At 36.0% G+C, this 20,107-nt stretch overlaps 1 protein-coding gene across 4 annotated transcripts in view; it reads left to right on the top strand.

Moving 5' to 3' along the window:
* LOC101743921 (cytokine-like nuclear factor N-PAC) overlaps window positions 1-20,107 on the top strand; it is a 79,039-nt gene that overhangs the window by 22,988 nt on the left and 35,944 nt on the right. The window lies entirely within an intron of this gene.

Here is a 20,107-nt window from a genome sequence, read left to right as displayed (position 1 = left end):
TAAACATAATCAACTATTTTCACCCAAACGTGCAATGGTTTTAGATTAAATCTATCTATATATATAAAAATGAATTGCTGTTCGTTAGTTTCGCTAAAACTCGAGAACCGCTGGACCGATTTGGCTAATTTTGGTCTTGAATTATTTGTGGAAGTCCAGAGAAGGTTTAAAAGGTAGATAAATATGAAAATGCTCGGAATTATATGAAAACAAACAATTTTGTTTTTCCTTTGATGTGTCCCCCGTCGGACGGATTCCTTTTGTTTGTTTTAAGTTTATTTTATACAAAAGTTTAGTAGGTCTTTTATTTATCGATTGAGGCACTACGAAGTCTGCCGGGTCAGCTAGTAAACAATAAATATCTGGTTAAATACTTGGAATTGAGAAATAGTAACTCGGTTCATTTTAAATTAGTAGTTATATTGTGTTATTATTGTTTAAGAGGAAAACGGATAAATTTTGTATTAATGAGATGTTTGTTTTCTTGTTATAATAGTTTTAATATAAATTGAAGAAATACATTTATGTGCATGTGCTAGTTTTTGTTGTTATCAAAATTATTAATCGTCTGTAACAGATAGCATGGTAATTTGAAATTGTAAGTGCTTAAATTTGTTAGTCAATGTTATTCCAATGATATTCTAAGTTACCTGTCTTGGTGAAACTGGAAACGCCTCAGGGCCACCAGTAATAAATAATTCAATCATAAAAAAAAAGATACAAAAGTTAATTTTTTTTTTAAATAAGCGAATACAACAAAATAGTTGGTATTCAGAATTGAATAAGGCCTAAATATGATTGTGGTAAATGTGATGTGGTATCAATTAGTAACGATGACGTTACCAGCAATATAAAAAGGCACAAAATTTTCCGTTGGAGTATTTTCTAATGTGCGACACTTATTATGCCAATGGATACAAAATTTCGATTTCGTGAATCAAGGTGGATATTGGCATTGGTTAAAACAATAAATTACGGTTATCGCGTGCCACCGTTAGCACATGTTACGTAAAGTTGACTAGGTGTGTTGAATGACGTCATTGGTTATTTCGATCTAATCGCTTTTAAATAACCACAGCGCCATAGATCACTGTTATCAATGCAATGGTTTGTGAGTCGGCAAAGGCTTCTAATCTGGATTTGGCTGGATGGATCATTCTTGTTGGCTCATTTATACATTTATACTTTTTGGTGAAAAGATTTTTTTTTCTTGGAATCGGAAGCAAATTGCCGGATCTGTGTGTATCGCGTAGCTATTATCATAGAACGCAAGATTTTTTTACAGATACTTTGAGTCTTTCTAACGATAATTTCATGATAAGTTTGCAGAGTTTGCATACGATTTCCAAACGAAAACATTCGGACCGTCGGTCTAGTGAGCAATTTCACTCATTCGGTAGAAGATCTTCTTTTTGTTGTTAAGCTCCAAAAGTACCTCACTGGCTGGGACAAAAAAAGTGATATTTGGGTTTTGAATTCCAATAAGATCTCCTTCGGTCGAAACCGAAGTGTCCCAAGTCTCACCGAAGCAGAATTCACAACCAGCAAGAGAAGAAAAGTGGCTTTTCTCTGCGGGATCCTTCTACGGACAGATAATAGAAAAGTCGTGTTAGTATGTAGCACAAGGAGGCCGGCATCAGTCATTAATTTGTATTACCCGTGTGCTCCAGTACGATACCTGCGATAACACGAGGCCATGAGCTGTACGATAATTGTAAGACTTCCGAATCGAGAACCGTGAAGGTTTACGCTTATCACAACTTTTTGGATAATGCCGAGTAAATCCTGTCGTGCGAACCGTTGCTATACAATTGTTTGGCTTTCGTTCACAGCCCGCATGGAAAGTTGGTCAGACATCCTGAGATTAGAGCACGGTATCTTGCTTTATATTCAAACTATATAGTTTTAACTTGCGCAAATGTACAAATCTATCGAGAACAGTGCGTTTTTTATGGATGAAAGGAATATTCTTCGCTATACACGTTGTTATGTTCACACCAAGTTTCATGATGATCGCTTGAGTAGAGCACACCTAAGTGTAACTAACCTATGTCCTTTAGTAATGGGATAAGCGTAACTAAGATCCTAATTCGGAATTAAAGTGTTATCAATGAGGATTTTACACTATTCAAACTCGGCTGTGACGCCACACTCTCATACAACATGAAATGTTTCTCATTGACTTTCCAAAAATCTTTTTTCATACTTTTACTTTTTCATAATTACGAACGCAACGAAAAATTATTTAGCCAACTCGGTCGAGCCGTTCCCAATTGATGCTCCTTCACACGTGTGGCAAACTGTTTTGTATTTATATCGATTTAATGGTGAAGTGAAGACTAGATAGCATATTTCGTATCGGCTTCACGGAAAATATCTTTCACCGTGCAGGCTATTTTGTTTGGCGGATTGAGCTTCTGCCCATTGCCAATTACGTTCACAGTGACGTTTGTCATCCGTCACCGCGAGAACTGATGGTGTTCGAAATGTCTGGTAATAGAATTGAAGACATTAGTGGATAAAGTGGTTAATTTTTAAGATTCTTTATTTTTTACATTGAATGAAGGTGTTATGTGCCTATAAACCATATTAGACCTTAAACTCCAGGTTTAAAGGCTATTTTTAAAAATTGCATGTGATGAAGGAGTTATGTACTAAGAAACAGTACAAGTAACAAAAGTTTGTTGCCGTTTTCTCAAAATTAACAAATTGTATCATATCCCCTTCATCCATTCATGTCTTCAATTGGAAATGAGTATTGCTGCAGCTGCAAAAATATACAGAAAAGCACAAAGTACAAATTTAAATCCGAAATTTGTATGAATATTTTACCGTTGATATTGTTTGCTTATTGCGCAAAATAATTATGTTGTAACGATGTTTCTCTGTTCTGGACACAATGGACCTTATCCTAAATTGATGAGATTGTGTGCTCTGTGCGCCCAGTTGCCAATTAATGTGTCGCAATCGTTTGCAGTTGTATAACAAAACGTTACGCATCACGACAATATGTTGTTACTAGTCTAGTGTAGTCCATGGCTCTCGGTCAAGTTTCTACATTATCAAGTTTAGCAGTGAGTAGCCGTTAGGCTGTGCCCTTGGCATTGTTAATGTCCATGATCTATACTATCAGATGGACCGTAGGCTCGTGTGTCTAAAGTGGCAGTAAAATAAACGTGATGTCCGTTTTCGAATGTCTACATTTGGTTGTTATTAATGTACACGTAATTAAGAGCATGAACTACTCTAATATCTACTAAGAGGTACTCTAAAGCCAATAATAATCAATAATCAATATTTAGGCTTGCTCTACCTTAATACTAAATATAGCAAATCAATTTATATTGAGAGTGCCGCAAAGGGTGGTCTCACCGCTTTTTTATTTTCCATTTATGATTCCATCCATTTAGGTATAATTCCATTCATACGGCATTAGGATGGAAAGCAATACTATAATAATCTGATGATGTTAATAAGATAGATATACGCGGATAAGGTCGGATAATAATGTTATTCAACTTTTTTTTTCGTCTATTCGATCATGTTTACCTTTTTCTTTGTTTTTCACCTTATCTCACTAGGTGGGGTACGATACAGCGAATTTTTCTATTCCATTCTCTTCTATCAGTCGTCACCTCAACACTCCTCTTTCTTCATATCGTCATTCACACATTCCATCCATGTCTTCTTCGATCGACCTCTTGCCCCTCTACCTTGCACCACCATTTCATCACATATCTTCTAGTCACATGCATCTCCTCTCTACCATAAGGTTTATTGTAGATATAGTCGTCGATGGTTAAGTCCTTTAAAAGTATACTACGAGCCAATGCCTTTTTTAAATTCACAAATTCTTCTTTTGTTCCCCGGACTTAGTAATAGCGCTATTAATAATTTAATTTATTTATTTAGTTTCGTATTGTTAAGAAATGAAACTTGATGATGAATTACTAATTCCGGCAGTGGAAAATCACGGACAAGTAGTTCATATATTGGGTGCAAAGAGGATAAAACGGGAATTAACTACTTCTCTAATGTAAACGGAAAATAATATTCATATTGTTATTGAGCAAGTTGCAAGCATGTGTCCTTTATTTGGGCCTTGGTAGCCTGAATAACTGGGTAATAATCAATATTTCGCGAATGCGCAATGTAACGGAGACGCAGATAGCACATGCCCCCCGAAATTTCTAGAAATTACAAATTCTGATCGTCAACCGATTACTAATTGCTTTACATCGCGTTTTAAATTTAGAAAAACATAATCTTTCGAACGTTGTCCTTTTTGTAACGTGACGGAAATAATAAACAGCTTAGAGACATCTAAACCGTCTTATCTATTCATAAAATACACCCTGATAGTTTGAAGAGTATGGTTTTATTTTTGCCCTGTATTTTTATTTTTTATTTAATTTATTAGATTCAGATTGAATTTAGGTTTTGTGTGCTGTTGCAGTACTTGCGTTTTGAGTAACTGTAGAAGCTTGTAATGAGTTTGTCCGGTCTGTTATAAGTTTTTTTTTAATATTTTATATATTTTTTTGTCACAATGCTGACTGAAAATATTAAAAATAATTAACAATAATACTTATTAAAATAAATAAAAAATGCTTAGTAGGATCAACAGGCTATACCACCAGTAAATAATCTTCCTATTCTTTCTACATATCCGGGAATAATTTTTGTACGCCCTGTAAATTATGGCATTCTTCTTAGCGTAGAATATGAATTGGCGATCAAGTCATGAGCATTTTAAAGATCTAAAGAAGGTATGTTTTCGTAATGGATATACGATATATATTTTCAATTTAATTCAGAACATTATTTCTTTACAGTATTTTTTTTCAAATTACACATGCTTAATGCGTTCACGAATGACGTTCATGATGAAGGACATCATAGATGATCCAGGACATTAATGTGCTAAGCGCCCAATTAATTGGTTGACTGTTTTGCTTGCATTAAGTACGCGCCGCGCCGTATGCATTTTATTCGAAATTTAAATTTCAAAGGACTTATGGGACACCTTGTGTAATCTAAAAAAGGAGCCACTTATTTTTTATTCTATAGAAAATACTGTAATAATCTTAACGGTGATCCAATTCAATCGAATCCGGGATTTTATGAACACAGACAATATTGTCTTTCTCAGTCGTTTGTGTGAGAGTGGTCGTGGTCAGTTCAGGTGGTGGTCGCTTCAGAAGACGTCACCATTCCATTCACTAGAGGAATGGCGATAAAGAATATGAATACGTACGAATTTGTAAAAATGAGAACCTTTCCACAAAGCTTCGTGTCGGGAAGCATTAGCAAAATTAATTTCAAGTAAAGACATTCGCATTCTAGAAGTTTCCGCTAATTTATTATCATTACATTGTTCTATTTATATTTATATGTTGTTTTGTCGCGTTACGCAGCTGCTCTATATTAAAACACAGCACGCAAATTTATATCCTAAATGTTATCGAATACCGCACAAATTGCTTTCGCACATGTTATGTCAAACAATTACAATAGTACAATTCGGACCGTAGTGAATATTGTTAAAAGTAGACTCTTTCATTAATAAAACGAAGTGCCTCTTGGAAAATTCGAGGTGAGTTTCTTTCGAGTATTTTTGGTAACGTTGAAAACCGGTTGTTGCCACGTGTTTCTGCTATCTCGTTTTATTCTATGTAATCGATAGAGATAAGAAATGTTATTGTTGGACACGTGACTTTTCATGGTACACGAGACTCGAAACTATTTCCCTTTTTTATCGTTTAAAAATATTGAATATTTCATACTTTTGTTTTCCCTACCTAAGCGCTGGGTATTTGTTTTACGGGTCTATTGCTTATAAAATTTTGTATATAAATGGTTTAATCGCTTACAACGAACGTGAATGCTATGTTTAATTGAATGCAGAATAATTATTATAGACGGAACATAACCTTGGAGAGGGCGAAAACACGTCTTAATTTAAACTGGTGGTAGGACCTCTTGTGAGTCCGCAGGGGTAGGGATCACCATCCCGTCTATTTCGGCCGTGAAGCAGTAATGCGTTTCGGTTTGAAGGATGGGGCAGCCGTTGTACCTATACTGAGACCTTAGAACTTGTATTTCAAGGTGGGTGGCGGCGGCATTTACATAGTAGATGTCTATGGGCTTCAGTAACCACTTCAGGTGGGCTGTGAGATCGTCCACCCATCAATTCAAATGCTTTTTTGTCGTTTACCATCCATTAACGCTTTGTAGAATATTAATGATTGACAGATTCGCCAATCCTTAGGTGAAACACGAAATTAAATTGAAAATTTTATGAACGTAAAAGCAGTCAATAAGCAATTTTTTAAAATCAGTATAATTAATTATTTCGATTATGTATATTTAAAGTAGATATGTATTTCATTTCTGCTATTTGTCTTTTGAGGTATTAAGATATATCACGGGTTCAAGGAAAGGAAAAACAATCATTAAGATTTTCGAAGTATTACGAAATTGTAATTAATATAATGATAATCACGTCTTAACATTTTTGATCAACTCTTATAGATACGTGGCTAAATAGATTGAATTTTCTTCAAATGTAATTTAATTGTAAAGTAAATATGCTACATAGTAGTAGTATAAGAAACAGTTTCTATCGGGTGTGCATTTTCTGACGGTACAAAACAAAATGTGGATTCCGTACGAAGTGTAAAATGATCTTGCCCTTGCCACCTGAAGGGCTTCGGGGGCCTTGGATAATAAGACTTGTGTAACTAGTCTACTTACGTACTACAGTGATATACTTACATATTATATCTGTGCATGTATGAGGATAGGGGTAGGAAAGGAGAATAGGAATATGATAAGAAATCAATTTCGATTAAAAAAAGAACAAGAATTCTTCAAATTTGTTTATTGTCTTGTTAAAGTCTTGTCAATCTTGTATAAACTTTAAAATCATTAAACACGTAAACCCCTGGAAAAACATTTATGTAATAAATATGTTACAATATGTAGATCAAAATAATTCGAAAAACTCAATCTGCATATAATCTGATATCTGAAAAAATCCAAATACTTATGCGGCAGGCAGCGGCTTGGCTCTGCCCATTGCTGAAGTCCATGGGCGACGGTAACCACTCACCATCAGGTGGGCCATATGCTCGTCTGCCTACAAGGGCAATAATTTTATTTTTATTAAAAAAAATTAAATTTAATATAAAATTTTATCTGCCACATACATTGTCGTGCACGTCTTGTCGACGACAATGTCGTTAATTTTCGCTTTTATCTTAAAAATGTTTACGTTAATTTGTCGTTGTATTAACCTACATTATTATGTACATGGTATGTGTGAATTGATAACGTAATCGTTTCAAATGTAAATAAGTGTTACGATATTAGTTTATACATACTCTGCTGTAGTATATAAAATTTTATATGAGAAATTACGTTTTCTTACTTCTGGTGTTGCAGCGAATGAATATATATAAGTAGATGCCGTAATTCTACTTCTCACTTAGACGTGCAAAATATAAGTCTTAATTGTATTGTATCATGGTGTAATTTCCCTCAAAACGGGTCAGATGATCGCTTGCGCCAGACGCGCTTGCTACGTATACGTATGATGGTAGAAACTTTAAAAGTACTATTTTCTTTTTACTGGTGGTAGGAAGTCTTGTGATCCCGCACGGGTAGATACCACTGCCCCTCCTGTTTCTGCCGTGAAGCAGTAATGCGTTACGGTTTGAAGGGTGGGACCGTTGTACTGTAAAATCTGAGAATTCATACTAATATCTCAAGGTGGGTGGGCAGCATTTATGTTGTCGATGTCTATGAACTTCGGGAACCAATTACTATCAGATGGGCCGTGAGCTCCTCCGAGTATCGTAACAATAAAATAAATACATATAATAAAAAAATAGTTTATATTTTTTATTTAGATCTGCAAATACTTTTGGCCGAAACGCTTTCCATATTATTATAGAAAAAATGTATTTGAATTGGTTCAATACTCAGGAACTTCTTTATTACGAAGAAACCTCTGGGATACGTGTCTTTTGATTGGGATCCACAATCTAAGTATTTTCGGATAAATTTCGCAACCCTTTTAAATAGCAAAGTCTGTGGCTCGTTGACCACATTTTTATATTTGTTTACTTGCCGGTCACATATTCAATGTATTTTGTTATGTGTTTTATTAAAGTCGTTGTCGTGTAAATATTCTAGCACATCTAGTTTGACTTAGGAAGGTGTTAAACCGCGCGTTCTCTGACTACTAAAGTATTTACAATTTTACGCAGATAAATTCATAATTCCGAAGATTTATACGATCTCGGTGCAAAACTTGCCATATTTCACTTCGAAGTAATTTTCCTAACAGCAGCAACAACATATTGTATCATGCGGGATTAGAATAGCATAGATCTAGCATTATAATAGATAGGATTATAATTCCATTATAATATATAGCTCATGGCCCACTTAACATCAGGTGCTCCTCCTCTGCCGTGAGCTCCTTCACCCATCTAAGCAATAAAAAAAAAAAAATAATGTGGGTGTTAAGTGGTTACCGGAGCCCATAGACATCTACAACGTGAATGCCGCCACCCGCCTTGAGATATAGGTCTCAGTATAGTTACAACGACTGCCCCACCCTTCAAACCGAAACGCATTGCTTCTTCACGGAGAAATAGGCAAGGTGGTGGTACCTACCCGAGCGGGATCACAAGACGTCCAGTAAAATCTATCCTTATGATTCAAAGCTATTAACTACATCAGGCCGTTGTAGTGATTTGAAGTGTGTCACTTGTAAATTGTCTTTCACCATGATAAAAGCCGGTAACAGTAATCTAAAACGGGTAATTGCAAAATGTTCGGTTCACCGATCGTTTAACACGTTTGAAAACGGATTATGTTTATCACGCGCACCTTGCGCGCTCCACATACACACACGAGACAATACCGTGTGTTTCACATGTGTGGGTGAGGACCGAAGAAATTCTACAAGGTCGTCCGGTTTTTTGTATGCTTCATGAAGAAATTTGTATTGTATTTTATGTACGTATCTATATTGGCGACGTCATTACGGATCCTCTTGAACGGTGCTTTTAGGTACCACAAGCATCGGTCACCGTCATCGTCAAACCCGTCGCTTGCGACGAAGGGCTCGACAAGCGAATTAACCCACAGACAGCCCACTGAGCTTTTTGCCGGAATGTCTCAGTGGGTCGCGTTTCCGACCTGGTGGTAGATTCTGCGAAGCACTACTCTTGCTAGGGTCAGTGTTAGCAACACTTTTGGTTTAAGCCCCGTGAGCTCACCTACATGTTAGGATGAAGCTGAAATAGCCTCTCAAGCATCTCTCTACACCAGCATATGTAGGAAAAAAAATTATCTATATTATACCATTATCTTTATTGGCGTTAACTCGTTCTTCCATCTATGTAATAAATAAATAAAAGTCAATATCAAGGTGATGTGTTAATACCAGTTGGGGCGGTGGGTTTTATATTCTATTTATGTTAATGGCTGTAAACTTTGCCTTCGCCGGCGAGGTTTTCCGACCTTCGTGTTGAAAGATTTTCAAGAAATGTATTCTCGGTTGCTATTTTGTATTCGAAATCATTATTCGTTTTCTTTGAATACAAATTGGCTTTGAAGATATAGGTATTAAGTTTTTATTCTTAAAGATTTTGTTTTTGATTTATATTCGAGAGAATAAATCGGTGACTGCGAGTGAGTGAGTTACTTAAGTGTTTTTTTTTTAATTAACCGATATTGTTAGGCTTCTATCGGCTTTAAACGGAATCACTATGAAAACCGTTAACTAGGCAAATCGACTGCTTGAAATTGTGTTCACTCATGAGCAGTTTTCATGTTAGTAATACTTTAAAAAAAAAACCGGACTTACACTGGACCCCAGAGACTTGACCACCGCTACGAACACCACATATGAGACGAGATCAGTCTTACTTCATCAAACACTAATCCCTACTACTTCGCTCACATTTTCGCTCACCATTAAAATTCATCTGTGTGATGTATAAACATAACAACGTAGCGTATCGATGAATAAAGTATTGAAACGTTAATTTTATAACACGAGTCTTTACTGAGAAAACTATTCTAGTTTTATATTTTCATTGAAACGCAAGACCTTGCAGACGAGTTCTAATAACTAAAAAGAGCAAATAGATATGATGAGGTGATGACGGAAAGGTCAGTAAAAACTTTATAAACTGGTTTGTTTTTTATAATTTTATCTTGTCTGCTGTGGCTTATCTGTAATTGTAGCAAGCATTGAAAAACTAGTGAAAAAATTAAGAATGGTACCTATAACCCGGTTTATTTTTTTAAGGTCAATATAATTTGGATTTAACTAATGTTAATATAATAATTAAAATCATTAAAATTATAATATTAAAAAAAACGATCGTCTTTATTCAATGACAATGAATCGATTTGAATTCCCAATGCCCGAATATTAAATCTAATTTGTTTAATTAGCATATTTGGGCAAGTGATTCCATGGTCTATCTGATGTTGAGCGGTTACCGAAGTACGCAGACAGACATCGTAACATACTTATATGCGTCTTATGTCGCCTTATGTTGATGTCTCATGTCTTTGGGATAGCGGAGAGGAATTAAGGGAGGTTTAGAGATGAAAACAAAGTGAGAATACGATTTGAAGAAGCGAGGTCAATGTAGAAGATTTAGAAGGAGTAACAATGAGTGGCACAAGATAGCCAGAGTTGATACTTATGATATATTATAGCCTATCTCTTAAGATTCTCACACTCGCAATTTCTGAATAAATATTCAAGATTTTTTGCCGTTTAACTGTGAAAATATAGACAGAAGTTAAATACTACTAGTGGTCTCCTGATAGTCGAAATTCGACTATAAATAATGGAAATTATAAGTTTGTACACTATTATGATTCTATTGTCAAGGACTATTATACTTCTTTAATCACAGATTTCCTCAAAACTACACTTTAGACAAATATTAATAAAGAGAAAACAATATTTAATCTATTCTCAATTTGACAGACTATAACTGACAGACTGCAAAGAAAAGTTTGACAATAAACAAATAGTATGCACGCGTGTGTGTGTCAAATACATGGTAGTGTGTGTAATGTTTTCTTTATTGATTTAATGTATCTTTTATGCATTATTTTAAGAAAATATTAGCATTGTGCACTTCTTCTCTATAATCTCTATAAGTGTGGAAAATTTCATACTCCTCCGTCCGCGCAATTTTCGTAAAAAGGGATACAAAGTTTTTGCTTTACGTATTAATATATAGATGAATATTGTGACATAAATTTGTAGGTATGCAAGTGCTATTTAAATTGTAATCTAAAAATAACCACTTTCAAATAAATTCCGTCCCAAATTCCACTTTGTTTCTTTCCGATTTTTATCATGTACTTATTGCAAGATGCGTGTAAATATGACGCAAAGAAGCCTGTCCAATCCAACTTCGTTTATCATCTCACCTGTAATATTCACGTTAGAGATAAAAGCATAACATTCTGTTGGTACACCATCTTAGATAATGTTTTAATGACAAGAGCACGAGCTGTTAAGAAATTTCTTAAATTATCTTGCATATGAAACAAACGATATGTTGTCCGTTGATAAACGCATCAAGGTTGGACCGATTATATAATTATTTCAAGATAAATTTATTCGAATGTATTTTTAATATTTTCTCAGAGATGCCTTTTTCTGATTTGCAGTGAGTTTTTTGTGAAGTGTCTCACAAATGACAGCGTTGAGACAGTTATTTTCCATTGAAAACAAAATAATAAATTTTTAGTCGTGGATATACATATATAGACCATCGCGTTCATGGAAGAAATAGCTTCGCATGGTGAAGTTTCTTGTTAGTTTTATTTTATGTAATAATATGCTTCTCGGTTGACAATGATTCAGAAATAGTTCATTCAGATCATTCAGATTCATTCATTCAGATTCATAAATACGCCGATTATTTTCTGAGGCACTTGTAATAGAAAAAGGACCTGAGAAAACGACTACATATTCACGTATACACTACAGCAGCACCAAATATTGCAGTATTTTAAACTATCTTTGATAACTTTATCATACTAAAAGCTTTCATTAGAACTAATTCGCGTTTTGTTTCAACAAAAGTCTGGAAATTTCGAAGTAATGTAAGTTTGAGGGAAAAACAAACATTTCACGTTCGGGCAAATCCGTTTTCGTTTTCCAATTCAATTTGGTCGTGAAATGAATGAGATTAGTTTAGAAATAAATTTGGATTAAATAGGGAAGTTAAAAAGACGAGTTCGACTTTTTGTCTGATCTCAGTGATTTCTCCTCGATTGAATTATTTTTTCGTGCATACTTACTGGGTTCTCTATACTATACTTAGACCCCGTTTCATATTAGAAATACACGATTGCAGAGTATTTAAAAAAAGGATGGATTTTTTTCTAATAAATTCTGGAAACTTCGACTTCGAGTGGAAGTTTATTTGTGGCTCTCATCAACAGTTTCGTTCGTATCAATTCCTGAGCGGTTCAGGTACGTTCTATTTCCGGGCGTGTTATTTTTACAATAAATCTACAACGTATAGACAGACATAAAGAATATTTCTACTCTGTTTTCAACCGTCTTAAAGTACTCTACAAGCGGAAAATACACGAACTGAAGCATTCACAATTTTCGTGTGAAGTAGTTTCTTACAAGAAAAGTAAGTAGTTGAAAAAACATCACACCCGCACCTTTGCGGGGCCACTTACAATATAATTGTATATTTATTTACTCACACTTCACGGGTAAGTTAAGTTGAAAAACAATCGTGAGAAACGCCGTGTGAATGCATTTAACGGATTGCGATAACGATAAAAAGAAATCGGCATTTGTGATTGTAAAATGACTGGGCAATAATTATGTCAAATTATAAGACCTATTTTAATAATAAATACTTTTAATGTTTGTTTTATTAAATAGAGATATGTCACTAAAATATTTTGAGACTTGTTTGAAATCTCAGAATACTTTATCTCAATGCGTTTTTTTTTTTATTTTTTTTATTGCTTAGATGTGTGGACGAGCTCACAGCCCACCTGATGTTAAGTGGTTACTGGAGCCCATAGACGTCTACAACGTAAATGCGCCACACACCTTGAGATATAGTTCTAAGGTCTCAGTATAGTCACAACGGCTGCACCACCCTTCAAACCGAAACGCATTACTGCTTCACGGCAGAAATAGGCGGGGCGGTGGTACCTACCCGTGCGGACTCACAAGAGGTCCTACCACCAGTGTAGTTTGTATCCGTTGTTCTATTTTATGGTCATATCTGCAACGAAGTTAACAAGATTCTCGTTGCTTGATAGGGTTCTTAATACCATGTATACTTCTTCACAAGCTAAAGTGAATGGCCTTGTGTGGCCTATGGATACCAGTCATAACGCCGTGAAAATGTCTGCTCTCTTTGTCACTCAGATCAGATCCGAGGAATTAATGAGATGATTCCATCATCTCATTTTTGATTGATGATTCCATCATCTCATTTTTACCATCGCACCGCCCGGTGTAGAGTTCATCCATACTACCTGGAGCCACTGCGTTCATCCACAGTGCGTTTCCAGATATTTTTTTGCCACGTACCATCCGGCCTTGGAATGAGCTCCCCTTCACGGTGTTGCTCGAGCGCTATGACATGTCCTTCTTTAAACGAGTCTTGTGAGAGTACAACGGTAGGCAGCGGCTTTGTTTTGTCCCTGGCATTGCTGAAGTCCATGGGCGACGTTAACCACTCACCATTAGGTGGGCCGTATGTCTGTTCGCCTCCCAAGGCCAAAAAAAACCACTGAAAGGAGTCGATCGGGTTGCTTAGGTAATTATTTTCGGAAACCAATAACAAATCGCTGAAAAATAACAATACAAACCAGTGATACTGAAAGTGGAATCGAGGACAAAATGCAAGAATCAGATTTAAATGGGGACTTACCATGTAATGGCTCTTATTTAAGTCGTGCTTGTGTGTGACGAGCAACGAAGTGACGATAAGCGGGGCTCTATATGAGGATTAAGGTCGTAGACGGCTTACCAGACAAATTTTTAGGTCACGATCAGTAGCTCAGCATCTTATCAGCAAAATTCACGCTAGGGGAGTTGATAATAAGTGACAACATGCACCTTAAATATACCCCTATGGCAACAAGAATGAGTAAATAAATGTAAGAAATAATTTAGAATAACCGTATTAAAAATGTATTTTCACATTGGCTCCATCTTCTACAGCTAAATATAAAGTACGTGCGTCAGTATTTAATTAACGATGTTTTTATAATTTTAAAATAATATCTTTACTTTTTGCTGCTAACAATAATGTGTTCGTATGATATGTGTATAATGCTTAGTTTAAAACATGCAGATTGTAAGCATGTGTTGTTGTTATACATTTAATTGTTATATCATCATGACCTCCATAATAATGTAACAAATTTGTTATCCAAAAAATCCAATATACTGCTACGTCAACTGAGTCGTCTATTATCAAAGGTGGCAATCTGTGCATTTGGACAAAAAAAAATTATTGATATGTCAATACAGATTGATTTGAATATAATCGTCTCCTTCAAAGAATACGGTTCAAAACCTGCATTAAATAAAGGTTAATAGTTAACCTGTTATTTATCTAAGATGTCGTTCCGAAGAGTTTTGTGACTGCCAATGGAATACAAAGTCAATAATTCGTTTTTCTGATTTACCAATAATTGTCCAGAAGTCAGATTGCCGGCTTTGATAATAGTCGACTCATATATGTGTACGTGCTTATGAAAATAATGGCTTATTTTCTGGAAAATAATTGATTTAATATACTTAACAAAGATGTGCTAGGTGCGGAAGTCAAAAAAAAGGGGGAAATAAAATTTTGAACAATTAAAATAATCGAAAAAATCTGTAAAATGTTGCAGAGTTGAATGTTATTTGAAAAAAAAAAACGAATTAGGTCGAACGATATTGTTTTGAATGTAAAAATACCGGTCGAGGAAGCGAGCGTGCTCGATACTGCACGACTGCACTACAATATTATTTGTTATCGATTTATCAAAATGATGGTTAGATTCGCCCGAATTGATATACTAACCTAGTTTGCGAATTCGTTAAAAGAATTGAGAAAAGATTGAAAAAAAGTAAAATAGACTGGTCGATGAAGTTCTTAAACAAGTAATGAAAAAAGATAAACGTAATGGCTTATGACCCTACAAAAGATTTTTCTCAGATAGCGCGATACTCCCAGCCGGACTTCATTATTGTCTAAATTATGAATTGATATATCATTTTCCACCTTTAATAACAAATTACTATCTTGTTTTCAAAGAATGCTTTATATTTAATGTATTTTTTTGTTTTATAAATATAATTTACTAGCGGTCCGCTCCGGCTTCGCTCGGGTCTTTAACACAAATTTCAACGATATTAATTGACGTAGTTTTATTTTTTTAAATAAAAGAACACTTATTGCGGCATAACTATAATAGTTAGACATATGCTGTCGCGACGTAAATTATAATGTGTTCTACAAAATCGTAGTACATTATTTTATTCTATCATCAATAGTTTTCGCAGGGCACGCGATGTAAAGAATATTTTAGGTAGTTTTTTTACACCTTGGGTTACATTATTGGAGTTTTAGTAAGGACACCTAATATTTTTTTTTAAATTATAGCCTATGTCACTCGGAAATAATGTAGCTTCCAAACAGTGAAAGAATTTTTCAAATCGGTTCAGTAGTTTCGGAGCCTATTCAATACAAACAAACAAACAAATCTTTCCTCTTTATTATTAGTATAGATATAGATATAGATTAGTATAGAAGTATAGATAAAATAGAGCATAATGGACATCTCTATTGATGAGTACTCCCTGTACGTCTGTTGGTATGTGGCACATGTCAAAGTCACGCGAGTTATTTTCGTACTTAGCAGAAACTTTTCAACCGGAGACGGTCGGACGCCCGGAAATATGCCAACGTGAAAGAGTACTCTGATCCCGCGGCGAATATTGAAGTAAATGTTTCATGGCTATGAAATAAAGCTGTTAATTTTTCGTTTGATCGTGAATGGACGATGAGCGACCTGATGAGATAATTCGAGCTTCATCTATACTACGTGAATGTGTAATACATGGCTCGAGGTTAAATTTTTTTTTTTATTGTTTAAGTGGGTGGACTAGCTCACAGCCCACCTGGTGTTAAGTGGTTACTGGAGCCCATAGACACCCACAACGTAAATGCGCAACCCACCTTGAGATATCAGTTCTAAGGTCTCAAGTATAGTTACAACGGCTGCCCCGCCCTTCAAACCGAAACGCATTACTGCTGCTTCACGGCAGAAATAGGCAGGGTGGTGGTACCTACCCGCGCGGACTCACAAGAGGTCCTACCACCAGTTGGAATAAAATAATACCAGTGAATAAAATATAAGTAAAATTTAGGACCTCTTTTCATCAGTTGGATTACGTATTGGATTTCCGTTATTTTCATTATGAAAAAAAAATCAGGACTTCGCCAAGCGGTCGAAACACACGTAATGAAAATAATAATTGAATCTATTTGCAAAGGTATACGACGTTCTATTGCGGCTTAGATATCTTACCTTCTATAAAAGGCCATCTCGGTACACGGCGAATGAAACACGTCACAGGAAATACGTAAATGTGTAAACAAAGAAACGCATTTTAACGTAGCTGAATCATCCGCGCTGAACAATAATATTCGTTTCCAATGAATTTTTAATAACACGGACAACCCTGTTTAATTTTAATTGAATAAGAAACGTACAGGTCGATCTTACAAAAATGAAAGCAGTATAGTCTTTTTTTTTTTTTTTTTTTAAATAAATAAATATTTACTAACAATCACGCCACGTTAACTGATCCCGTGATAAGTTCGTAAAGAACTTGTGTTACAGGTACCAGATAACGGAAATAAATGTAAGATTTTTATTATACACATACATATCGACGCTTGAAAGGCAAAAGAGACTAAGCGACAATAACTGCTTTGTACATAAATGATAGGCAATAACCATATTCGATGCCCAAAAAATATATATTTCTAGGTCTGTTAAAATCATTTCAATCCTACAGCTAGATTCGTTAAAATAGATTTTTTTCAGGTATTTCTCATGTATATTTTAAATTAATTTCAACTTTAAATTAGTCTATTGTAAAGTTCACGCATTGTCGCTTAGTCATGTTTGCCTTTCAAGCGTCGATATATTTAATAGACATCTATAACCCTGGAAAATACATTTATATTTATCATACAAATATCTTCCCTTGGCGGGATTCGAACACAAGGGGGTCCCTTGTGTAGTGACCATGTCACTTACCACTACAGCAGACGGCCATTGAAACCTTGTCAAGGCGAATCAAATGAATTGATTTTGAACTTGGCACAGAAGCTGAAGTCGGATGCTCATTTGCACCGTGGAAGTCGTTCCCCTCGAATATTAATTGATGTTAATGTATTAAACATTAACTCTATTGAAATATGGAGATCGATTCAGTGCCCCGTCTGTTCAACAAACTAAGCACCACAAAGACAAATCTGCCGGTAAAACGCTGGGAGCTATTTGGTTACTGGTGGTAGGTTCTTTTGTGAGTCCGCAAGGGCAGGTGCCACACTACCTTGCCTATTTCTGCGTGAAGCAGTAATGCGATTCGGTTTGAAGGGTGGGGCAGCCGTTGTAACTATACTGAGGCGTTAGAACTCATATCTCAAGGTGGGTGGCGCATTTACGTTGTAGATGTATATGGGCTCCAGTAACCACTCAACACCAGGTGAGCTGTGAGCTCGCCCACCCATCTATACAATAATAAAAAATAATAAAAATAGATACTCTTTATATTGGTTAGGCGCTCGGTATATGTATGTGTGTCGGGTAGAGTGATGCAATCCCACAATCCTACAACAAATCATTCTTTGGTAGAGTTAACGCAACTGACATTGTAATCAAATTCACGACGAGGGATAAGATCGAGCTCGTAGGATTTATTGGTTTTCGTTGTTACTGGTGAGATCATTGTGACAGAGTTTCATGGGCTCGTTAAGTTACATATTAGCATCCTTTCTGGACTAAAGCAATCTTGGGAAAAAGCGTCCGTTAATACCATACATGTGTGTGTAGTCTTCGATCTCATGAGGTGTATATATGAATCTCAAGATGAGAACGAAATTCACTTTTCTGTGTCTAAGGTCTTCCGGTTAGCGTGGTATGGACATATGATGCGTAGAGAGAAGATGCACGTGACTAGGAGATGTATGGAAATGGTAGTGCAAGGTAGAGGGGAAAGAGGTTGACCGAAGAAGACATGGACGGACTGTGTGAATGATGATATGAGAGAGAGAGGAGTCAGTATTGAGATGACGGCTGATAGAAGAGAATGAAATAGAAAAATTGTCTCTGCCGACCTAGTGGGATAAGGTAAAGACAAAGAAGAAGATAGCTACCCAACACCAAGTGAGCTCCTTCTCATTTCAATCTTTTTGTATAATTTGAGAGAATAGTGAAAGTTACAGGTGAACACATATTAAGGCTGTCCTGGTCTGTATAATAAACGTTTATTTTAAAACAAACTATTATAAAACCATTAATGCAGGGATTTCATTGTAACTGTTGATATACTCAAAGTCGGTTGCGCGAAACATTATAATAATAATTATTTTAGGAAAAAAATGGAAATGCTTATTGATTAAACTTATTGCCATACTAGCTAGTACCCGACCGCTTCGCAGGGCATTTAAAATTAACATTATTATTTCTCACCCCCACAAAGATTCTCATCATCAACGCTCCCACAACTGGTGTAGGGAGTCTAACACTCATATAAGTATTAGCCTATCCATTAAGTGCATGTATTTTCTACATGGATAACAAGTTTCAAGTCAATCGGATGCATGGTTCAGTAGTTATAACGGAACATTCGTAAACACCACCGCAGAATTATATATTAGTATAGATTAATGAGTAAGACACAGACTATTCTTTGATATACTCGTTAAAATATTATTCCCGATCCTGCGGACAGAATGGAAAGCAGTCGACGTCGCCCAAAACACGTCATCTCGGATCCTCCCGATCCACTAACGGTGCTTTTAGGTACTTCAAGCACCGGTCACCGTTCTCGTCGAACCCGTCGCTTGCGACGAAGGGCTCGACGAGTAAATTAACTCTCAGACACAGCCCACTGAGTTTCTCGCCGGATCTTCTCAGTGGGTCGCGTTTCCAATCCGGTGGTAGATTCTGCGAAGCACGGCTCTTGCTAGGGTTCGTGTTAGCATCATCGTCAGGTTTGAGCCCTGTGAGCTCACCTACTAGCCACGGTTACGCTGAAATAGCCTCTCAAGGCCTAGGTAGGAAAAAAAAAACGTTAAAATATGGATGTACTCACGTTCCGCCTTGTACCTGATAAATCGATGTTATGAATTAGAATCTATATTTAGCGAGGTGGATTTCAGTGATCGATTACTTCATCTAATTCCTGCTCCCCGCTCGAGGCCGGGTAATATGATATTTCCGACGGGTATCGGTTTCTGGTCTGCGAAACAGTTATCGAATCGAATTTAGAAATTTCTCCTTATTAATCTACATGTTGCAGTGAAATCGGATTATGTTACAGTTTGACTCTCAAATAGCATACAGACCGTTAAAAAGTACAATAAAGTGTTGTCTCAAAATATTTTTCGATGTTTCTTCTAATACTATTGTTTTTTAATTTAACTATACTATACTTATATAACTATACTTACTTAAGTTTGACGGGAGAAGATCACGCGGACGCTCACCTATCCGCTGGTTTGATCTGGTTAAGACGCTCACCGGCCTGCCAATAACCGAGGCTATAAAGACCGCCGAGGACAGGAAGACGTGGGGATGCATTGTGCATCGAGTGGTCCACATTTTAGATTAGACACGACCTTCACGACCGACTCAGAAGAAGACTTAAGTTTACTTTAACTGACTATAACTTTACTATAGTATGTAACTATACTTGAGACCTTAGAACTTATACCTCAAGGTGAGTGGCGCATTTACGTCGTAGATGTCTATGGGCTCCAGTAACCACTTAACACCAGGT

Source organism: Bombyx mori, chromosome 14, assembly GCF_030269925.1.
Source record: "Bombyx mori chromosome 14, ASM3026992v2".
NCBI lineage: Eukaryota > Metazoa > Arthropoda > Insecta > Lepidoptera > Bombycidae > Bombyx > Bombyx mori.
This window is presented reverse-complemented; position numbering and strand designations above follow the sequence as displayed.